Source organism: Saccopteryx leptura, chromosome 2, assembly GCF_036850995.1.
Source record: "Saccopteryx leptura isolate mSacLep1 chromosome 2, mSacLep1_pri_phased_curated, whole genome shotgun sequence".
Taxonomy (NCBI): domain Eukaryota; kingdom Metazoa; phylum Chordata; class Mammalia; order Chiroptera; family Emballonuridae; genus Saccopteryx; species Saccopteryx leptura.
In genome coordinates this window covers 6,537,960-6,556,916 of record NC_089504.1, presented here as the reverse complement: position 1 = coordinate 6,556,916, position 18,957 = coordinate 6,537,960, and the positions used below count along the sequence as shown (strand labels likewise).

At 51.6% G+C, this 18,957-nt stretch overlaps 1 protein-coding gene across 1 annotated transcript in view; it reads right to left on the bottom strand.

Annotated features, from left to right (window-relative positions):
* PTGES (prostaglandin E synthase) overlaps window positions 1-17,555 on the bottom strand; it is a 31,801-nt gene extending 14,246 nt beyond the window's left edge. Inside the window, exons 1-2 of the mRNA XM_066365568.1 lie at window positions 17,447-17,555; window positions 15,609-15,825 (exon numbers count right to left, since the gene is read on the bottom strand). The gene's annotated coding sequence lies outside the window, so the exon portion shown is untranslated. The remainder of the gene's footprint in view (window positions 1-15,608; window positions 15,826-17,446) is intronic.
* Window positions 17,556-18,957: the final 1,402 nt, after the last annotated feature.

The window sequence follows — 18,957 nt, the reverse complement described above, 5'->3', positions numbered from 1 at the left end:
TAGGCTGCATAATGGCCCCTCAAAGATGCCCACGTCCCAATCCCCAGAGCCTGTGAATGTTACCAGACCTGGCAAAAGGGACTTTGCAGGTGGAATAGGCAAAAATATTGAGATGCAGAGATTGTCCCAGATTATCTGGGTGAATACAACTTAATCACAAAGGTCTCTCCTAAGAGAGAGGCAGAAGAATTTGTGAATAAAAAAAGGGGAGGGGGAAGGTTCTATGGAAAGAAAACGTATGGGGTGACCTGATCTTAAATTCCTAAGTGTGCCTGACCAGGTGGCGGTGCAGTGGATAGAGCGTCGAACTGGGATGTGTAGGACCCAGGTTCGAGACCCTGAGGTCACCAGCTTGAGTGTTGGCTCATCTGGTTGGAGCAAAGCTCACCAGCTTGGACCCAAGGTCACTGGCTCAAACAAGGGGTCACTCGGTCTGCTGTGGCCCCACGGTCAAGGCACATATGAAAAGATAGTCAATGAACAGCTAGGGAACTGCAACGAAGAATTGATGTTTCTCATCTCTCTTCCTTCCTGTCTGTCTGTCCCTATCTGTCCCTCTCTCTGACTCTCTGTCTCTCCCACAAGAAAAAAAAAAATTCCTAAGTGTGCAGGTCATGGTGGTTAGTCATGCCCCAGACATACAACTTTTTAGTAAAAAGTTTACCTTTGCCTCACAGGCAAACCCTGTCCATCTAGGTTAATACGCCTTTGAAATCAACACAACTGTCCTCAGTCTTAACTCTCCTGCAGTCGGACCCCCACCTGGCTTTCTCCTGCCTCCATGTCATTCATCTTCCTTATGTTCCCTCCTTAATTTCAAATGCTTGAAAGAAGCTGCAAAACTGTTATTCTTTCTAGAGCACTGGAGATCTTGCTCCCTGGCAACTGTCCTCAGTTTGGCTCAAATAAACTCTTACAAAAACTCTCTGCAGGTTTGGATGTTACAGGTAGACAAGCAGAGGGAGAAAGAAGAAAGAGCAGAGGTCAGAGAGGAGGGAAGATACTCTGCTGCCAGCCTTGAAGATGAAAGGAAAATGAGCCAAAGAAGCGGGTAGCCTCCAGAAGCTGTGAAAGACTAGGAAACCAATTCTTCCCAGAGCTTCCGGGGGGACCTGGCTTCGCCGACACCTTGACTTCGGTCTGCTGTGGCCCCACGGTCAAGGCACATATGAAAGCGGCACAGACTTCCCTGTGTTGGCGCCCCTGGACTCTCCCAAGAGGCTCCCAGGAGAATGGCTTGATCGTTCATTCTGGGAACTTCCCCAGAGATCCATCAGCTCTTCCATAGTAAGCACCAACAGCTTGTGTCCTAAGATTCTTTGAAGCCCTTGTTTAAAAATCCTCACCTTGCTGTGTCCCCCTCTCCCGTGGCCCCTCCCCCTGGGCCCCTTCCCCATGTTTGGGGCAGGGCTTCGGGGATCTCCTCCCTTTAGTTTTGCCAACGTTGCTTGCTCTGGTTGGGTGCCCTGGGGAAGTGCAGAAGAGGGAGAATTCAGTGCCTGCTCCACCTCAGGCCTGCCCAAAGGGACAGCAGTGTCAGTCTGGCCTGTGCCCAAAGCAGCAGAGACCAAGGGAAGGACAGGCCAGAGGGCAAAAACACTGCCCGGGTGGAATCCCAGAGTCAGCTTTGGGGGGCAGCTGTGTGGCTTCAGGCTAGCAGTTTCCCTCTCTGAACCTGTTTTCTCGACTATAAAACTCAGCGGGCAGTCACTCTCCATAGCAGTTGAGAGAACGGAAGAAAGTCATGTCTAAGTATTAAGCACCTGGCATGCCCATCAGTATGAGCCTCTGAGCCACAGTTTCCTCAAAATGAGGACAATAATTCCTATCTAGCTGGTCTGCCAGGAGGAAGATGCTTGGAAACCCCTGCCCTTGCTGCTGGGGGGACAGATTGGGGGTGAGGAGTGGGGAGGTGGGGAATAGCTTCTTGTCCATGTGCAACATGCCACACCTTCCTTTATCTGAACAAAAGATGCACTTGCAAACCGAGACCTGTTTCTGGAGCGTGGGGCTGCCAGACAGCGCTGTCCCAGCTCTGAGAGACAGCGCTAGCTCACAATCAGGGGCAGGACATAGAAAGCACTGAATGTCCTGAACTCAGTTTTATCTCTGACAGCCTGTCGGGTGGAGTTGTGCAGTCCTGCCCCTTGGGTGTTTCTACCTTTGGACGGAGGATGCTGACTTCCCTTGCCTCGCCCCACCTTGGGGGAACCACTGGAGGAGGCTGTTTTCCTTGTCAAGAAGCTCTGTTATGTGGTCTGGTGACTGTACCAGCCCCAGAGTCATGGACCAGAGACAGCCCGAGAAGGCACCCTTGGTGTCAGTCCCTCCTCTAACAAGGAGCTGTGTTCTGCCTGCATCCTCTAAAACAACAAGACAGAAACCTCACCAGCAGAAACCGGGAAAACCAGAGCGGGCAAAGAGCAGCTCATTACCTGCCGGTACCTGAAGCCGGAAACAAGAGGGACTTTGTAGGGAAGCCCTCTGACTGATGTGTGTGACTTCCTGGGAGGGATCTTTGCCTCATCGGCTGCTGGAATCAACCAGTTAAGCCAGGGCCTGGCAAGGAAGACAAATTCTTCTCTGATCTTTGGCCAAGAATTTTCCTAAAGCCTCCCTCCGTCAGGGGACACGCTGTGTTGTTTCTGGTGGAGGAGATGATGGGGTGTGACATTTCCCTGAGCTCCAGTTACATTCTCTGCCTATATAATGGGATCGGTGCCCCCTGCCTGGCAGGGGGTGAGGGAGACTGGAGAGGGGAGGGGTGCACCCCGTGGGCCAGGCCTCGAGGCCCGCGGGGAACACGGCGGTGCCTGCCTGGAACTGAGAGTGAGCCAAAGCTCACGTGCTGGACAAGTTTCATATCTTGGCCCGGGTCATGGTTACACAGGTAGATATGCAAGTAAAAATCCATCCAGCTCTATCTTCAATGACTTTATTGTATATTTACATCTTTTATTTTTTAAAAATTCTTTTTCTTATTGTATAAGAATTTTTAAAAGCCCACAAAAGTTCTGCAGTCACAACTCTCCATCTCGGGGCAAAGAGGAACTGCTGTGTCTAAAGCCCCGTGCGGCCCCTTCGGCTCGCTCTCCTTGGCATTTCCTGAGGATCAGAGACCCAGGCCTTCAGCTGTGTAATTGTCTGACTTCAGAGGAGGCTTAGAGAGAGGAGGAAGCGGCTCCACCTCAGCTGCTGGTCCCTGACCTCAGTGAGTATTGCTGGGTCTTTCTCCAGCCAACCATGGGGAAACACAATGATTAAAAAAAAAAAAAAAAAAAAAAGACTATCCTTGAAGTGACCTTCTGCGTCAGATCTGTATTTGTATTGTGGTCATCACTGCAGCATCGACCCCCCTTTGGGAAGCAGTGTTTGGGAAACGTGGTCTGTGGTCTGCAGAAGAGGCAAACGTCGATTAGCGAGCTCTTTCTGATGGCTCTGCAGCCCGCCCTGGGGCAGAAGCCCACCTGATGGGACCCCTGGACTCCCCTCCAAATGAGCAATTCAGGGGACTGCTGTTTTGTCTGCGAGCTCACCTCTTTTTCCTACCTTCCTTTGGGAGATTACACCCTCCCTTTCAGGACTAGTAGTATCTTTATTGCCTATATACTTCTGGTGGGGCTGCCAATGAGCACACTCCATCTTCTCAGTATGGGGTTGACATGTGACCCAAAGCAGCCAATCACAATGTTACTATTATTGGGACACTGATTGGTCCAAGCATAGCCAATCAGAGACCTTCCCTGGGAGGTTATATTCTGATACCAATAGACCCCTCTTGGCTCCAGGACTGGGCACTGGGATGGTATTGGCCTGAAGCTGTGTGCAGCCGTTCCCCCTCCCTGCATGGAGAAGGCTGTGTTATGGAAGAGACACTGAGGCCCCAGTCTCTGACTCACCCGGGTCTAGGAATCTAGGAGTTCCCTTTTTTGTTTAACAAAACATCAGTCAAATCTGGCATTTAGTCCCTCTTCTGCGCCAAACTCTCAAGTGGCTCCCATCTTACTCACAGCAAAAACCAAAGTTTGGACAATGGCTCACGGCCCTATCCCATCTGGTCCCCATCTGTTCTCTCTGACCTTCTGTTTCGCTCCTTCCCTGCCTCACTCAGTCGGCCAGTCACCCTGGCTGGTCCTCCTTGCTGGTCCTCACACATGCCAGAGGACCTCTGCTCTGGCTGGTGATCCCTCTGCCCAGAGGGGTGCACTGGGCTGACACCTCATCTTCAAGTTTGCTCAGATCTCTCCATCTCTGATAAGACACACCCTAATCACCTTCATCGGTTCGGCAGCCTGTCTGCACCCGCTCCCTGACTCCTTTCTCATCCACAGTCACTCAATGAATGACACACCTTATAATTTAATCATTCTGCTATATAACACCTGGCTTCCTAGGGCCGGCACCTTGGTTTTGTTCACTGAGGAGCCTTAAGCACTGGTCCTGTGCCTGACATATATAGACACCACTGTAATTTGTTGAATTGAATTAAGCTCATTTGATTTGGATTTCTTTCTTTTCTTTTTCTTCTTCTTTTTTTTAATAACTAAAGGAGTCTAGACCAATATAAGTAAAAAAGCTCCAGAGTTTGGTTCTGGGCCCTAAGTCCTGCCCCCCCGCCCCCTTCTTGGAATCCCTGGGGAGAGCCTGGCTATCTCTCCGGACAGCAGAGAGCCAGGGAGAAGGCCCAGCATCTCTGAGTGGGACTGGTGACTGGGCCGGCTGGGACCAGAACAAGACAACTGAGCCATCACCCCAGGGCACCTGCCTTTGATAACCACTCAGTTAAGACTGGAAAAGGCAGGTGTGGTTTTAGGTTTAGTGAATTTGCACACTGGCAGCACGAACACCCATCTAGCAGTGTAGAAGCGCAGAAGCTAACATTTATGGGCAAGGGTATAGGGTTTGCTAAACCTGGCCACTGCCCATCAGCCCAGCAGGCTGACTTGGGGCCCCGTGCCAGACTGCCTGCCTGGGGCCCCGTGCCAGACTGCCTGCCTGGGGCCCCAGGCCAGCCTTGCCCCTGAAGCCTGCTTCTGAGACAGTCAAGATGGCCTTCAGGGATGATGCCATTCCTCGTAAGGACAGCACTCAGAGGGGGTGATGGCCACAGGGTCACTGGGCATTGCCCTCACACCTGACACCTGGCTAGTCGCAGACACCATGGTATTGCATCCTCCTAAGGAGAAACGACTGTGAGGCCCGTTTCGGGGATGTGAGTCCTGGGCTCAGGTTGGTGGCTGTGCTTGCTGTGGGTCTCAGAGCTGGGCTTTGGTCAAGGTAGATGGCTGTTCTGGCCACAGAGGCAGGACCGGTCCAGCTGTGGGGCCCAGGACTCAGGCCCAGAGGAACTGACTGGTGTGTGCTAAGCATGCAAGAGGCAGCAACTCTTTTTGTTTTAACTGATTTTAGAGAGAGGGGAAAATAAAACATTGATTTGTTGTCCCACTTACGTATGCATTCATTGTTTGATTCTTTTTTTAAAAAAATTATTGATTCTACAGAGAGAGAGAGAGGGGGGAAGAGGGAGAGAGGAAGGGAGAGAGAGAGAGACTGATTTTGTTGTTCACTTATGTATGCAATCATCAGCTCCTGCTTGTGTTTGCCCTGACCAGGGATCAAACCCGCAACCTTGGCATATTGTGATGATGCTCTAACCCCCTGAGCTACCTGGCCAAGGCAAGGGGCAGTGAGTTTTAATGTGTTATTTAAGGTCCCTTTCACTCTCTCCATGTTTCCCTGAGTCAGGAAATTGCCAGAGAGCTCAGCCAGTCTTGGGAATGAGGAATAGCAAGGTTGGTCAGCTGTAACGTCCAGTGGTAAGGAAAGACTGAACAGCCACACATGAAATATTAGCCATCAAAAGGAATGATGCACTGACAATGCCTCAGTGTGGGCTAACCTGGAAAACTCTCCGCTAAGTGAGGGAAGCCAGACACGGAGAGCCGCACATATGATTTACATGATTTATATGAAACGTTTGCAGTAGGCAAATCCATACGGACAGACCGTGGATTGAAGTGGAGGGGGAATAGGAGTGACTGCTCAAGATATACGGGCTTTTCTTTGGGGAAGATGAAAATTCTAGAGATGGATGGTGGTGATGGCTGCACAACAATGAATGTACTTAATGCCATTGAATTGCATTTTGTTTTTTAAGCGAGAGGAGGGGAGCCTGACCAGGCAGTGGCACAGTGGATAGAGCGTTGGACTAGGATGCAGAGGACCCAGGTTCGAAACCCTGAGGTCGCTGGCTTGAGCTCAGGCTCATCGGGCTTGAGCATGGGGTCATTGGCTTGAGCATGGGATCATAGACATAACCTCATGGTCGCTGGCATGGGCCCAAGGTCACTGACTTGAGCAAGGGGTCACTTGCTCTGCTGTAGCCCCCTGGTTAAGGCACATATGAGAAAGAAATCAATGAACAACTAAGGTGCCGCCACGAAGAATTGATGCTTCCCATCTCTCTCCCTTCCTGTCTGTCTGTCCCTCTCTCTGTCTCTCTGTCACACACAAAAAAAAAGATGAGAGGAGGGGGGATAGTGAAACAGACTCGTGCATGCATCCTGACCAGGATCCACCCAGCAACCCCATCTAGGGCCAATGCTCAACTGTGCTATTTTTAGCATCTGGGGCTGATTCTCAATGAGCTATCCTCAGCACCCGGGCCACCGCTTGAATCAATCAAGCCACTGGCTGCGAGTGGGGGAAAGGGAGAAAATGGGAAGAGAGAGAGAAGGGGAGAGGGAGAGAGAAGGGGGAGAGGTGGGAGAGAAGCAGATGGTTCTCCTGTGTTCCCTGACCGGGAATTGAACCCAGGACATCAACACGCTGGGCCAACACTCTACCACTGAGCCAACCAGCCAAGGCCAGATTGCACATTTTAAAATGGTTAGTTTTAGGCCCTGGCCGGTTGGCTCAGCGGTAGAGCGTCGGCCTAGCGTGCGGAGGACCCGGGTTCAATTCCTGGCCAGGGCACACAGGAGAAGCGCCCATTTGCTTCTCCACCCCTCCGCCGTGCTTTCCTCTCTGTCTCTCTCTTCCCCTCCCGCAGCCAAGGCTCCATTGGAGCAAAGATGGCCCGGGCGCTGGGGACGGCTCCTTGGCCTCTGCCCCAGGCGCTAGAGTGGCTCTGGTCGCAACATGGCGATGCCCAGGATGGGCAAAGGATCGCCCCCTGGTGGGCAGAGCGTCGCCCCTGGTGGGCGTGCCGGGTGGATCCCGGCCGGGCGCATGCGGGAGTCTGTCTGACTGTCTCTCCCTGTTTCCAGCTTCAGAAAAATGAAAAAAAAAAAAAAAAAAGTTAAAATGGTTAGTTTTATGTTAAAAAGGAAAAAGAAAAGCCAGGACCACTGTCATGTTCACAACTGTATTTACACACCCAACATAGTGTTTGCACAGAGCCTGATCGTGTGCAAGAAATGCTGGTGAGTTCCCGGGGCCGGGTGCGGTGCCCGTCCCCTCCTCCTGTCCCAGGGGAGAGAAACACACGTGGCTCTTCCAAGTTCTGACAGAGCGGGGCCCTGATGCAACCCATCTGTTGCTCCTCAGACTCTGGCCTCAGATCCCGTTACTGATGCACAGAGCTGTGGTCAGGCAAGGGGCATTTCCTGAATGCAGCTTGGGGACATGACACAGCTGACAGGACAGGCAGATGGGGACAGAGGGAGAGGAGAAATGTTGGTCTCAGCACAAACCACTGCCAAGCTGTTTCCAGGGAAGCTACTGCCACCCCGAGTGGGGTTCCAGGCAGTGGCTCCAGCACCGTGAGAGCTGCCCGGATGTCGGAGGGCACGCGCGCTCTCACGCTCACCACCCACCGACGCAGTGTTCCCACGGGCGAGGCCAGTGGCTGGCTCTCAGCCACATCAGGAACCCATTTCCTAGGCGGCCCTGGGGGGGAGCTCTGCATTCTTGGGATCATGTTCAGCGGCAATAGCTGGCCAGAGGTTTTCAGAGGCAGGAGTAATGGGAACCTTCCCACTTCAACAGCCCCCCAAGAGCCAAATCTTCCTCAGTTCCACAGGAAGCACCACCCCGCTTTCCCCTGGGGCCTCTGTCATGGAGACAGGGTTTTTTTTATGACTGTGGGTTTTTCAACTAATCCTCCAAATGTGCCAGATGCTGAAATTGCCACAGGGGCGAAGTGCGTGCTTCCTCCTTGGCTCTGATGCAAGGACCGAGTCTGCAACTCCCCGAGGGTCCCTCCCCACTTGAACCCTGACCGTCCAGGGAACTCACCGAGCCCAATCACGGTAATACCAATGCCCTGGCTGGGGAGCTCAGTTGGTGAGAGCATCGTCCCGATAAACCAAGGTTACGGGTTCAATTCCTAGTCAGGGTGTGTACAAGAATCAACCAATGAATGCATGAATAAGTGTGATGACAAATCAGTGTGTATCTCTCTCTCTCTCTCTCTCTCTCTCTCTCTGCCTTCACGTGTTTTATGTATAAATCTGCCTTGTTTTATCTTCACCACGTATTATGGAGCATTATGAGGCCCGCTTTACAAATGGAAAAGTAGGCTTGGGGCTAAGACTGTCTGTAAGGTCACAGATCTGGGCAGAGTGGCGCTGTCCCAAGCCAGAGCCCGTGCTCTTAACCCCATGAAGAGTTGAGGTTTGAATTCAAGCCAGCCTCTCCCTTCTTGCATAATTCTCCTGGTTCAAAATTCTTTGCTTCTGCCGAGCTCGATCTGCCCTTCGGGGCCACAGAGAACACACGCGCTCCCTTCTCCTCCTCACTGCCCCTCTGACACCGGAGGACACGCTGGGTCTACCCTAAAGCTCCTCTTTCAGGCAAAACCGCTGCCAGGCCATCAGCCTGCCCTTGGTCCCATGTTTCCTAGCCGTTGTGACCCAGTCTGTAAAGGTCCCTGTGAGCCCGTGAGCCAGCTCAGATAGGAGGGGCCCCATCACCCCCTATTACGAGCACAGGAAGAATTGTGGCTCAAAGCAGATCTCATTACGTGATTTGCAGGGCCAGTGCAAAACGAAAACACAAACCTTCTTGTTCAGAAGTTATTAAAAGTTTTAAGATGCCGAAGGAGAGCATTAAACTGAGCACAGGACCCTGTGAAACGATATGAAACCTGCCCGATTCCAAGTTCAGGGTGACTCAACACAGGGTGAGTAAGCGGGCCTGTCCGCATCCAAGCCGGAGCAAGGATAACATCAGATCTTGATAGGGCGTTTCATCAGCTCTATCTAATACAATGGATGCCAACATTTTTATTATAAATTGAACAATTATAGCAGCCAGCATTTCTGAGCACTTCCCCTGAGCCAGGCATCATGCAATTTTCTTTTTTTAAACAGCACTTATATAATGTTCACCACATGCCCGGGAATTTTTTTTTTCCCCCTGTGGCAGAGACAGAGGGAGTCAGAGAGAGGGACAAACAGACAGGAAGGGAGAGAGATGAGAAACATCAACTCCTCATTGTGGCTCCTTAGTTGTTCATTGATTGATTTCTCACATGTGCTTTGACTGGGGGGCTACAGCAGACCGAGTGATCCCTTGCTCGAGCCAGCGACCTTGGGCTCAAGCTGGTGAGCCTTGCTCAAACCAGATGAGCCCGCACTCAAGCTGGTGACCTCGTGGTCTTGAACCTGGGTCCTCCACATCCCAGTCCGATGCTCTATCCACTGCGCCACTGCCTGGTCAGGCCCAGGAAATATTAACTTATCTAATCTTTATAACATCTGGTTAAGGGAGGCACTATTATTATTCCCATTATATAAATGAAAAACTGACATGACAGAGTAGTTGAGTAATTTACCAGCCACCCAGCGAATAAGTGGTCTCACACAACTTTTCGGGGTAAGGACTCATAACACTCTTAGCTCCAGTTTTCAGAGAGGGCTCCTTGAGGCTCCGGGAAGAGAAAACAACCATAGTAAAGAGATCACAGGTGGAAGCTTGAAATCCAGAACTACACGGGCACAGAGTCCCTGCCGAGCCCCCTCCAGCCTCTACCAAAGGCCCGGGTGACATGCCTAGGGCTTGAATAGCATCCCCCCAAAAAGACATGTCCAAGTCCTAACCACCAACCCCCAGCACCTGTGACTGTGACCTTATTTGGAAATAGGATCTGTATTAGTCAAGGTTCTCCAGGGAAATAAAATCAATAGGAGAGAACCTGACCAGTGGTGGCACAGCAGATAAGAGTGTTGACCTGGGACGCTGAGGTCCCAGGTTGGAAACCTGAGGTTGCCGGCTTGAGCATAGACTCGCCAGCTTGAGCGTGGGGTCGCCAGCTTATGTGCAGGGTTATTCGCCGGCTTGAGTGCGGAATCGTCAGCATGATCCCATGGCCGCTGGCTTGAGCCCAAAGGTCTTTGGCTTGAAGCCTAAGGTCAGTGGCTTGAGCCCAAGGTCACTGGCATGAGCAAGGGGTCACTGGCTCAGCTGGAACACCCCACCCCCCGTCCCTGGTCAGGCATGTATGAGAAGCAATCAATGAACAACTCCAGTGTTGCAACTATGAGTTGATTCATTTCTCTCCCTTCCTGTCTCCACACCCCTCCCCCCAAACAGGAGAGAAACAGACACAGAGAGATGCACACACAGAGCGGTGTTAGGAAGAACTGGCTCATGCAATCACAGAGGCTGAGAAGTCCCGTGATCTGCCATCTGCAAGTCGAGTCCACTGATTTAAACACTAATCTCATCCAGAAACACTCTCACAGACACTCCCAGGAACAATGTTTAATAGGAGCGCCCATGGCCAAACAGACACACACAAAAATAACCATCACGGGGTCTTTGCAGATGTAATTAGGTTAAGGATCTTGAAATGAAATCATCTTGGATTTAAGGTGCACTCTAAATCCAGTGACTGGTGTCCTTACAAGAGTAAGGCGAGGAAGGGTCAGACAGACACAGAGGAAAAGGACATGTGACAAGGGAGGCAGAGACTGAACTGCTGCAGCCACAAGCCAAGGACTGCCAAGCGTTGCCAGAAGCCCCCAGAGACAGCCCCCAGGAAAGAGCCCTGACGAGGGAGCCCTTCAGTGCTTCTAGAAGTAACTGGGGGCTGGGGGCTCCTCTACCCTTCTAGGTTTTTCCAGGTGATCTAATACTTAAATGGGCATGAGACAGATTAACAAGAGAAATAAGCAAATTTAATTACCTATACATGTATGAGACCCCCACATACAGGGGAGGTGCAGAGACAGGAAGTTCAAAGGAGAACGATTTGGCACTCCAACCTAAGGATGAGGTAAGGTGCCTTGGGGCTTCAGGAAGGTCATTTACATGACGACAAGAAGAGCAGATGTTTTGAAATGAAAAGTTTGCCCTGCCCTATAGACGGGTCACAAAAAGTTATTTCTGACAATTACTCTTATTATGGACTAGGCCCCTATTTAAATTCTATTCTGGCTGGATAGCTCGGTTGGTTAGAGCATCGTCCTGAAGCACAGAGGTTGCTGGTTTGATCCCCGGTCAGAGCACATACAGGAGCAGATCTATGTTCCTAACTCTCTCTCTTTCTCCCTTTCTTTCTCTCTAAAATCAATCCATTAAAAAAATGTAAAAACCAAATTCTTTAAGGGAGAGGTAAACATTTCTTTGAGTCTCAATTGCCTTCAGCTAAAAATCATTCCCATGCCAGGGCGGCACACCTGGAGGAGGCCGCTGACCCCTTCACAACCAACGCAGCTGGCACCTGAATTGCAGACGTCTGGCCCCCAGAACTTTGCAAGAATAAAGCGTTGTTGTTTGAAGCCACCAAGTGCCTGCTAATTTGTTAGAGCAGCCCTAGGAAACGAATGTAATGCCTTCTCGTGTTTCTAAAAATGTCTGCATGTGCACAGGATGTTGTATACCTGCCAGGTGACCCTCCAGCAAGAGCGTACTTCATATAATTCAACCAAAGACTAAAGATTTATTTAACTGACACTGCCAACTTGAAAATAAATCTAACGATCCCTTTCTGGACTCCCAGAAACCCGAGGATTGCAAGTGGGAAGTGTCGTCCTGGTTCAATAGACAAGGAACCAGGGACGGGCTGGCTTCTCTGCGGACAGTAGGGAAGTGGGAGGAGGGCCCAAGCTCACCCGGACCAGAGCAGCTGCTACAGCAGCCTCCACAGGTGCCGGCCATATTAGTAATTTAAAATTTTCACGTAGCGCCTGCCCTGTGGTGGTGCAGCGAACAGAGCATCGACCTGGATCGCTGAGGTCTCTGGTTTGAAACCCCAGGCTTGCCTGGTCAAGGCACATACCAGAAACAAACAACGTGTTAACAACCAAAGTGAAGCAACTATGAGTTGATGCTTCTCACCCTCTCTCTATAAAAATCAATAAATAAAATCTTTAAAAATTTTTTCTAGTAGCCAGGTTAGAACTATATATATAACAAGTGAAATTAATTTAAATAATCAATTTGTTTTCTGTGGCTACTGAAACAAATGACCAGACACTTGGTTACTTAAAACCACAGAAATTTATTCTCTCACAATTTTGGAGGCCACAAGTCTGAAACCAAGGTGTCAGCAGGGCTGTGCTCCCTGCCACAGCCTCACGGGGAGACTCTGTCTGTTCCTCGCCCCTTTCTGCTCCTCGTGGCCGCCAGCATTCCTTGGCTTGGGGTTGCCCTGCTCCACTCTCTGCCTCCGTGGTCACACGGCCTCCGCCTCTTCTCTGGGTGGCTGTGTCAAATCTCCCTCTCCCTCCCACCAATGGGGATACAAGTGATTGCATTTAGGGTTTACCTGGATAATCCAGGCTAACCTCCTCATCTCAAGACTTTTAACTGAATCACAGCTACAAAGTAAAACCCCTTTTCCATAAAGGGTAACATTTAAAGGTTCCAGGGATTAGGACCTGTTATCTTCGAGGAATATTATTCAGTTTACTATAATTTTTTTTTTTTTACAGAGACAGAGAGAGAGAGTCAGAGAGAGGGATAGATAGGGACAGACAGGAATGGAGAGAGATGAGAAGCAATCAATCATTAGTTTTTCGTTGCGACACTTTAGTTGTTCATTGATTGCTTTCTCATATGCGCCTTGACCGTGGGGCTACAGAAGACCGAGTAACCCCTTGCTCAAGCCAGCGACCTTGGGTCCAAGCTGGTGAGCTTTGCTGAAACCAGATGAGCCCGCGCTCAAGCTGGTGACCTCAGGGTCTCAAACCTGGGTCCTCTGCATCCCAGTCTGATGCTCTATCCACTGCGCCACCGCTTGGTCAGGCAGTTTAATATAATATTTTATTTAACCCAATATATCCACCATGTTCTCATTTTAACCTGGCAATCATTATTTTTAAAGGATTAATGAGATAGTTTATGTTTTTTCTTGTTGGGTCTTCAGAGTCAGGTGTGAATCTCACACTGTGGCACATCTCAGTTTGGACTTTCTACACTTCAGGAGCTCGAGGACCACGTCTGGCTTGGGGCTGTCATATTGGACAGTGCAGCTCTACAATACTGTTCTGAGACTTAAGTCTTTCTGGGGTTTTATTTCTTTAAGACACACGGTGCAAAGGCCACAGATGTGATTAGAATCTCAGACGAAACGCAGCCCCTTCTGTTCAGACCACGAGCCCTGCGCATCAAGACGCGGCAGCTGCCTTGGAGGGATGTGCCCGGGTCGTGGGCTGATTTTAAGCAAGCTGGACTTGGGTTGACTCTGCAAAGCCCAGTTTATCACCCAAAGGTCATCTGCGATAATGCCAACCTAGGGGTTGAGTTTTACAGTTTGAAAGGTGCTGATTTTCTGTTAAATCTCGTATGTTAAATCTTCTTATCCCACTTTTAGAAAAGGGGAAACTGAGGCCTGGAGATGCCATGGCCCAGCGACTGGGGAGCTGGAAGGGGCACAAGGCCTGAGCCAGTGTCTGGTTACTGTCAGGCACCATGGCTTCCTGTCTGAGCTCCATGCTTCCCCTCTCTGAACCTCATTCTCCCCGTCTCTGAAATGGGCGTGATCACAGGCCTTCCTCCCAGGATTACTGAGATCATCCAGGGAGCACGCAGCGTTGTGCCTGGCATTAACCATAAACTGTCACTGCTGGTGGGTGGTGCTGGTGTTGTTGTTGTATCGGAACAGCGAGAAACAGACGTTTTGCCACACAATTAAGTGGCCAAATTAAGGTGTCTTTATTTTAAAGCCGGTGACCGCACGGAGACCTGAGTCAGTCAGATCATGTGGCCCTGAACACAGTTTGGGGCCCACTTTTAAAGACAAAAATATACTGGTTGGGGTACAGGAAGAAGGGGGGAGCTCCATGAACATGGTACAAAGGCAATAAATCATATTCATTAATTTCGCTACAAGCCCATTAAAGTTTACTGTCTTGTTACAACATTTATCTATAGGATCCATTAAAAATAAAAAAAATATTTCTACATACTAAGACTATAAGCTTTTGAAGATGATCACACAGTAGTGATAAATGTTTCGCATACCTAACAAAAACATTCCTACACGTTCTAGGATTTACAGCACAGCCCTGACACCTCTGTGATTTGGCGAGGCCAGGGGTAGGGGCTTTTAAACCTAAGTAAGTTCTGGGGTTATTTAGAGATTAAAATAGAAGAGAAGCTAAAGGAAGTTGCTTATGCTAAGAGCCTTTAAAATTATCTATTGCTAAAAACTTTCTTTTCTATATTTCAGTGTATTAACAAGTGAGATTCAACCAGACCAGTCTAATTCCAGACCAGAGCCTAGGGGCTGGGGCTGGGTGTATGAAGTCCACTCGCCCTCACCAATGACCACCAGTCCCAAGCCGGTAGAGATGCGGGTAGAGACCAGTAAAGAATAAAGAACTGATCACCTTACAACAGGATAAGAATCATGATGTGTGTGTACCAGGTGAGAGACAAACATGGAGGAGAAGGGGTGGGGTGGGGTGGGGGGTCTTGCTGGGTCCCCCAGGAACTTGATGGTCTGGTTGGAAACCATGTACTGGACAAGCTCAGCCTGAGCCCCTGTAAGGGGGTTCACACGGCCCCCACCAACACCCCCCACACACACACACACACTCATAGATACCTCTCCCCCATTTCTTGGGTCCACCCACCATGGCCACAGCTGATTGGACAGCAGAGAGCACCTGACCACACGCAACCAATGGGGGCTAGCCAACAGCCAATAAAATCAATAGCTGCGGAGCGCGCCCCCGGAACAGGTGCTCCCAGGTGTGAATGGAAGACACCCAGAGAGAGATGGAACAGTGGTGTGAGCTCAGGAGCCCAGACACACGGAGAGGAGGCTGAGCTCAGCGGCACAAGGGTCTCTGCGAGCAGCAGCAGGAGCAGTGCAAAGGATGTTGACAAATAAGTCCCTCCGAGCATCCGCTTCAGGACCTGGCTTGTACCAGGAGCATCCGCCCGCGAGCACCTCTACCCGGGGATCCTGCGTGCAGCTCTGCGCTATCAACACCGAAACAAACCAACTATCCCCAACCGGATCTAGTTCGTGCCGCTCTACCACCTGCTCTACTAGGCAGTCGGTCCACCAGAAGCCAAGACCTCATTGAAGGCCATTTCCAATCCTGCTTTTCCTTTTGTTACCGTAGAGTAAGCCATTTTCTGTGCCAGCCCCTCACTGCTTTCTTAACCCCCCCCCCCAACTCCACCGCGGGAGACCTCCCTGCTCTCACCTTGCCCCGGAAACCAGGTCCTCTCTGGCCCAGAGGAGCAGAGTATTGATCCAGATGATCCCTTGCAGCCAGAAGCCCGCTCCTCACTGCGTGTTTCCTGCCAGGCCTTCTCTGGGCATGACGCTGACCATGTGGACCCATCAAAGGCCAGCAAGCCTGTGGTTGTGCGCAGTTGAGCAGGTTGCAGGCAACAGTCCAGCGAAGAGACCAACCAGCACTGCAGGGGAAAGGCAGACACAGGGGCTGATCAGGCACAGTTTGGTTTCAAGACAACGTAAGACCTGGCAACAGCCTCCCCCTACCCTCCCGAGGGGCAGCTGAGCGACAGCTTCAGTGTGGTCTGGGGACACACGCCGGGTGGTTCAACTTAGTGATAAAATAACAACTATTCTTGACCAGGCGGTGGCGCAGTAGACAGAGTGTTGGACTGGGACATGGAGGACCCAGGTTCGAAACCTGGAGGTCACCAGGCTGAGCGCGGCTCATCTGGTTTGAGCAAGGCTCACCAGCTTGAGCAAGGGGTCACTCGGTCTGCTGTAGCTCCTGGTCAAGGTACATATGAGAAAGCAATCAATGAACAACTAGGGTGCCGCAAGGAAGAGGAGATGTTTCTCATCTCTCCCTTCCTATCTGTCTGTCCTTGTCTGTCCCGCTCTCTGTCTCTGTCACAAAAAATAAATAAATAAATATAAAAATAATAATTATTACATAACAAGACTGATGATCATAATAGCTCCCTTTACCTGCCAGACACTGTGCCCAGCGCTTTATAAACATTAGCTCATTGTCTTCTTGTAACAACTCTAGGAGGTGGGTCTATTGTTATCTCCACTTTAGAGATGAGGAAATCTGGGTTCAGAGAAGTGAAGTGACTCAATCAGTCTCTGTGCGCACCCACAGCCATGTGTGTATACCACTCACCTGAGAGAGACTCTCCAGAGAGCCCAGGTGGGGAGGAGACCTGGCTGGGAAGGGGCACATGCCCAGAGCAGGGTGTGGAGACCCATCAGGCTGATCTCCCGTGGGCCCAGCTGGAGCTCCGACCTCCCCGGGGGTCTCGTTTCCAATCTGGACTGTCCTTGTCAGAACCGCCACAAGTACCGCATGCTCTCTCAGCTGCTCGGCCCAGAGCAGTGGGCTGGGGGTGGTGTTCTGGGAAAGTTCTGAGCTCGGAGTCTGGAAAGGACCAGCTATGTCTCCTGCTGGTCCCCCACCCCCACCCCCAGCACAAGGGACCCAGGCAGCCCGGTGTGGCCACCCCGGGAGAGCCTGACCCTCGCATCTCATCAATGCAACCCCTCCGGCCCTGGCACAGCGCAGTTTTTGGCTTTTGAATTGCACGTTCTCCTAGAGGAAAATGCTTCTTCCTCCTGGTTGGATGCCAAATTTGCACCCAGCTGTCAGTCATTCCCCAGCTCTGCACAGTCAAGCCACACTCCCAGAGCGGTGAAAATGACAGGTCTGTAACCAGAATGCCAGGGTGAGTCTTCATGGCAACCAAGGACACGGGAGGCCCCAAAACAGCCGTTTCTGAAGGTCGCAGAGTTAAAGTGGGAGACCGGAGTGCCCAGTGGAGGTGCCTTGCGAGCTCATCCATTCATTCATTCATCCATTCATTCATCCATTCAACCCCGGAACCCTGGGCACTAAGTGTGCAAGACACTGTTCCGGGTGCTAGGGACACAGGGGTTGTGTCAGAGGCTCCCCGACATTAGGAGTGGCTTGAAGCTCCCGGGAGGCAGACCTTGACCTGTGACCTCTCTCCAACCCAGGCCTGGGGTTCCGGTGAGCCTGCTTCAGCCCTCTCTCCTGCCTCAGCCCTCTCTCCCGCCTCTTACCGTGTCCCCAGGCGCCTCTGCTGGAGCTCAGCAGGCGCTGACTTCAGCAGTGTCAAGCTGGAGGCCTCGGGCGGCTGGAACTGGAGGGGCTTCGGGTTCCCTCTTTCCCCTCCCGCCCTCCCAGGCGTGACTCAGGCGGGGCAGAACCTGGGCTGTGGTCAGGCTCCCCACTTTTATGCAATCGCTTTCTTCACTCCAACCACAGGCCCTGCAAGGGGGCCCCCTCCCCTGCCTCTCAACCCTCTGAAGGTCAAGGTTCAGACGCTGGGCCTATCGCTCCGCTGGGTCAAGGCCAGTCCTCAGGAAAGTGCCCCAGCGGAGTAAAGCCTCCACTGCAGAGACACCTCCGTCCTGCACTGCTAGATCCTCCCCCCTCCCCCCTCCTCCCCTCCCCTGGCCCCTTTCCTTCTCCTTTCTCCTTCTTCAACCAAGAAAGTGACTTCATAGCCATATGATTTTTCCAAAGGGTACCTGTATTTCTAAAAAAACAAAAAACAGGCCCTGGCCGGTTGGCTCAGCGGTAGAACATCGGCCTGGTGTGCAGGGGACCCAGGTTCGATTCCCGGCCAGGGCACATAGGAGAAGCACCCATTTTGCTTCTCCACCCCCCTTCCTTCCTCTCTGTCTCTCTCTTCCCCTCCCGCAGCCAAGGCTCCATTGGAGCAGAAATGACCCGGGCGCTGGGGATGGCTCTGTGGCCTCTGCCCCAGGCACTAGAGTGGCTCTGGTCACGGCAGAGCGACACCCCGGAGGGGCAGAGCATCGCCCCCTGGTGGGCAGAGCGTCGCCCCTGGTGGGCGTGCCGGCTGGATCCCGGTCGGGCACATGCAGGAGTCTGTCTGACTGTCTCTCCCCGTTTCCAGCTTCAGAAAAATACAAAAAAAAAAACAAAAAAAAAAAAACAAATAAACAAGCCTTGTCCTAGACCATCCATCCACCTACTCCTTCCTTCCTTCCTTCCTTCCTTCCTTCCTTCCTTCCTTCCTTCCTTCCTTCCTTCGGAAGTGGCACGGTTAAGGGCATGGGCTCAGGAGTCAGAGAACCTGTCAGTGTATCCCAGCTCCACTTGTTGCCATAGCAACCCTGGACCAGTGATTTCCCATTCTGCCTCCATTCCCTCCTCTGGGCTGTGGTGAGGACTTGGGTGATGGGGCAGCCAGAGTGCCCAGAGTAAGGAGATGATTAGTTGCGGTGCCCAGCACACAGGGCTGGCACCTCTCTGAGGGCACTAGGAAGCCTTGGAGGAGTCTCAGGCAGCAGGGTGACCTGGTCAGGTCTCTAGCTGCTGGGGGGAGGGGGTGCCAGAGGAGAAGGGACAAGTGAGGATGCTGATGTTGTCACCCAGATAAGAGATGATGGGCCTGCCTTACCAGTGGTGGCACAGTGGGTAGAGTGCAGACCTGGCACACTGAGGTCCTGGGTTCGAAAGCCTGGAGTCACCAGCTTGTGTGCAGGCTCGCCAGCTTGTGCATGGTGTCTCTGGCTTGAGTGCAGAATCATCGACATGATCT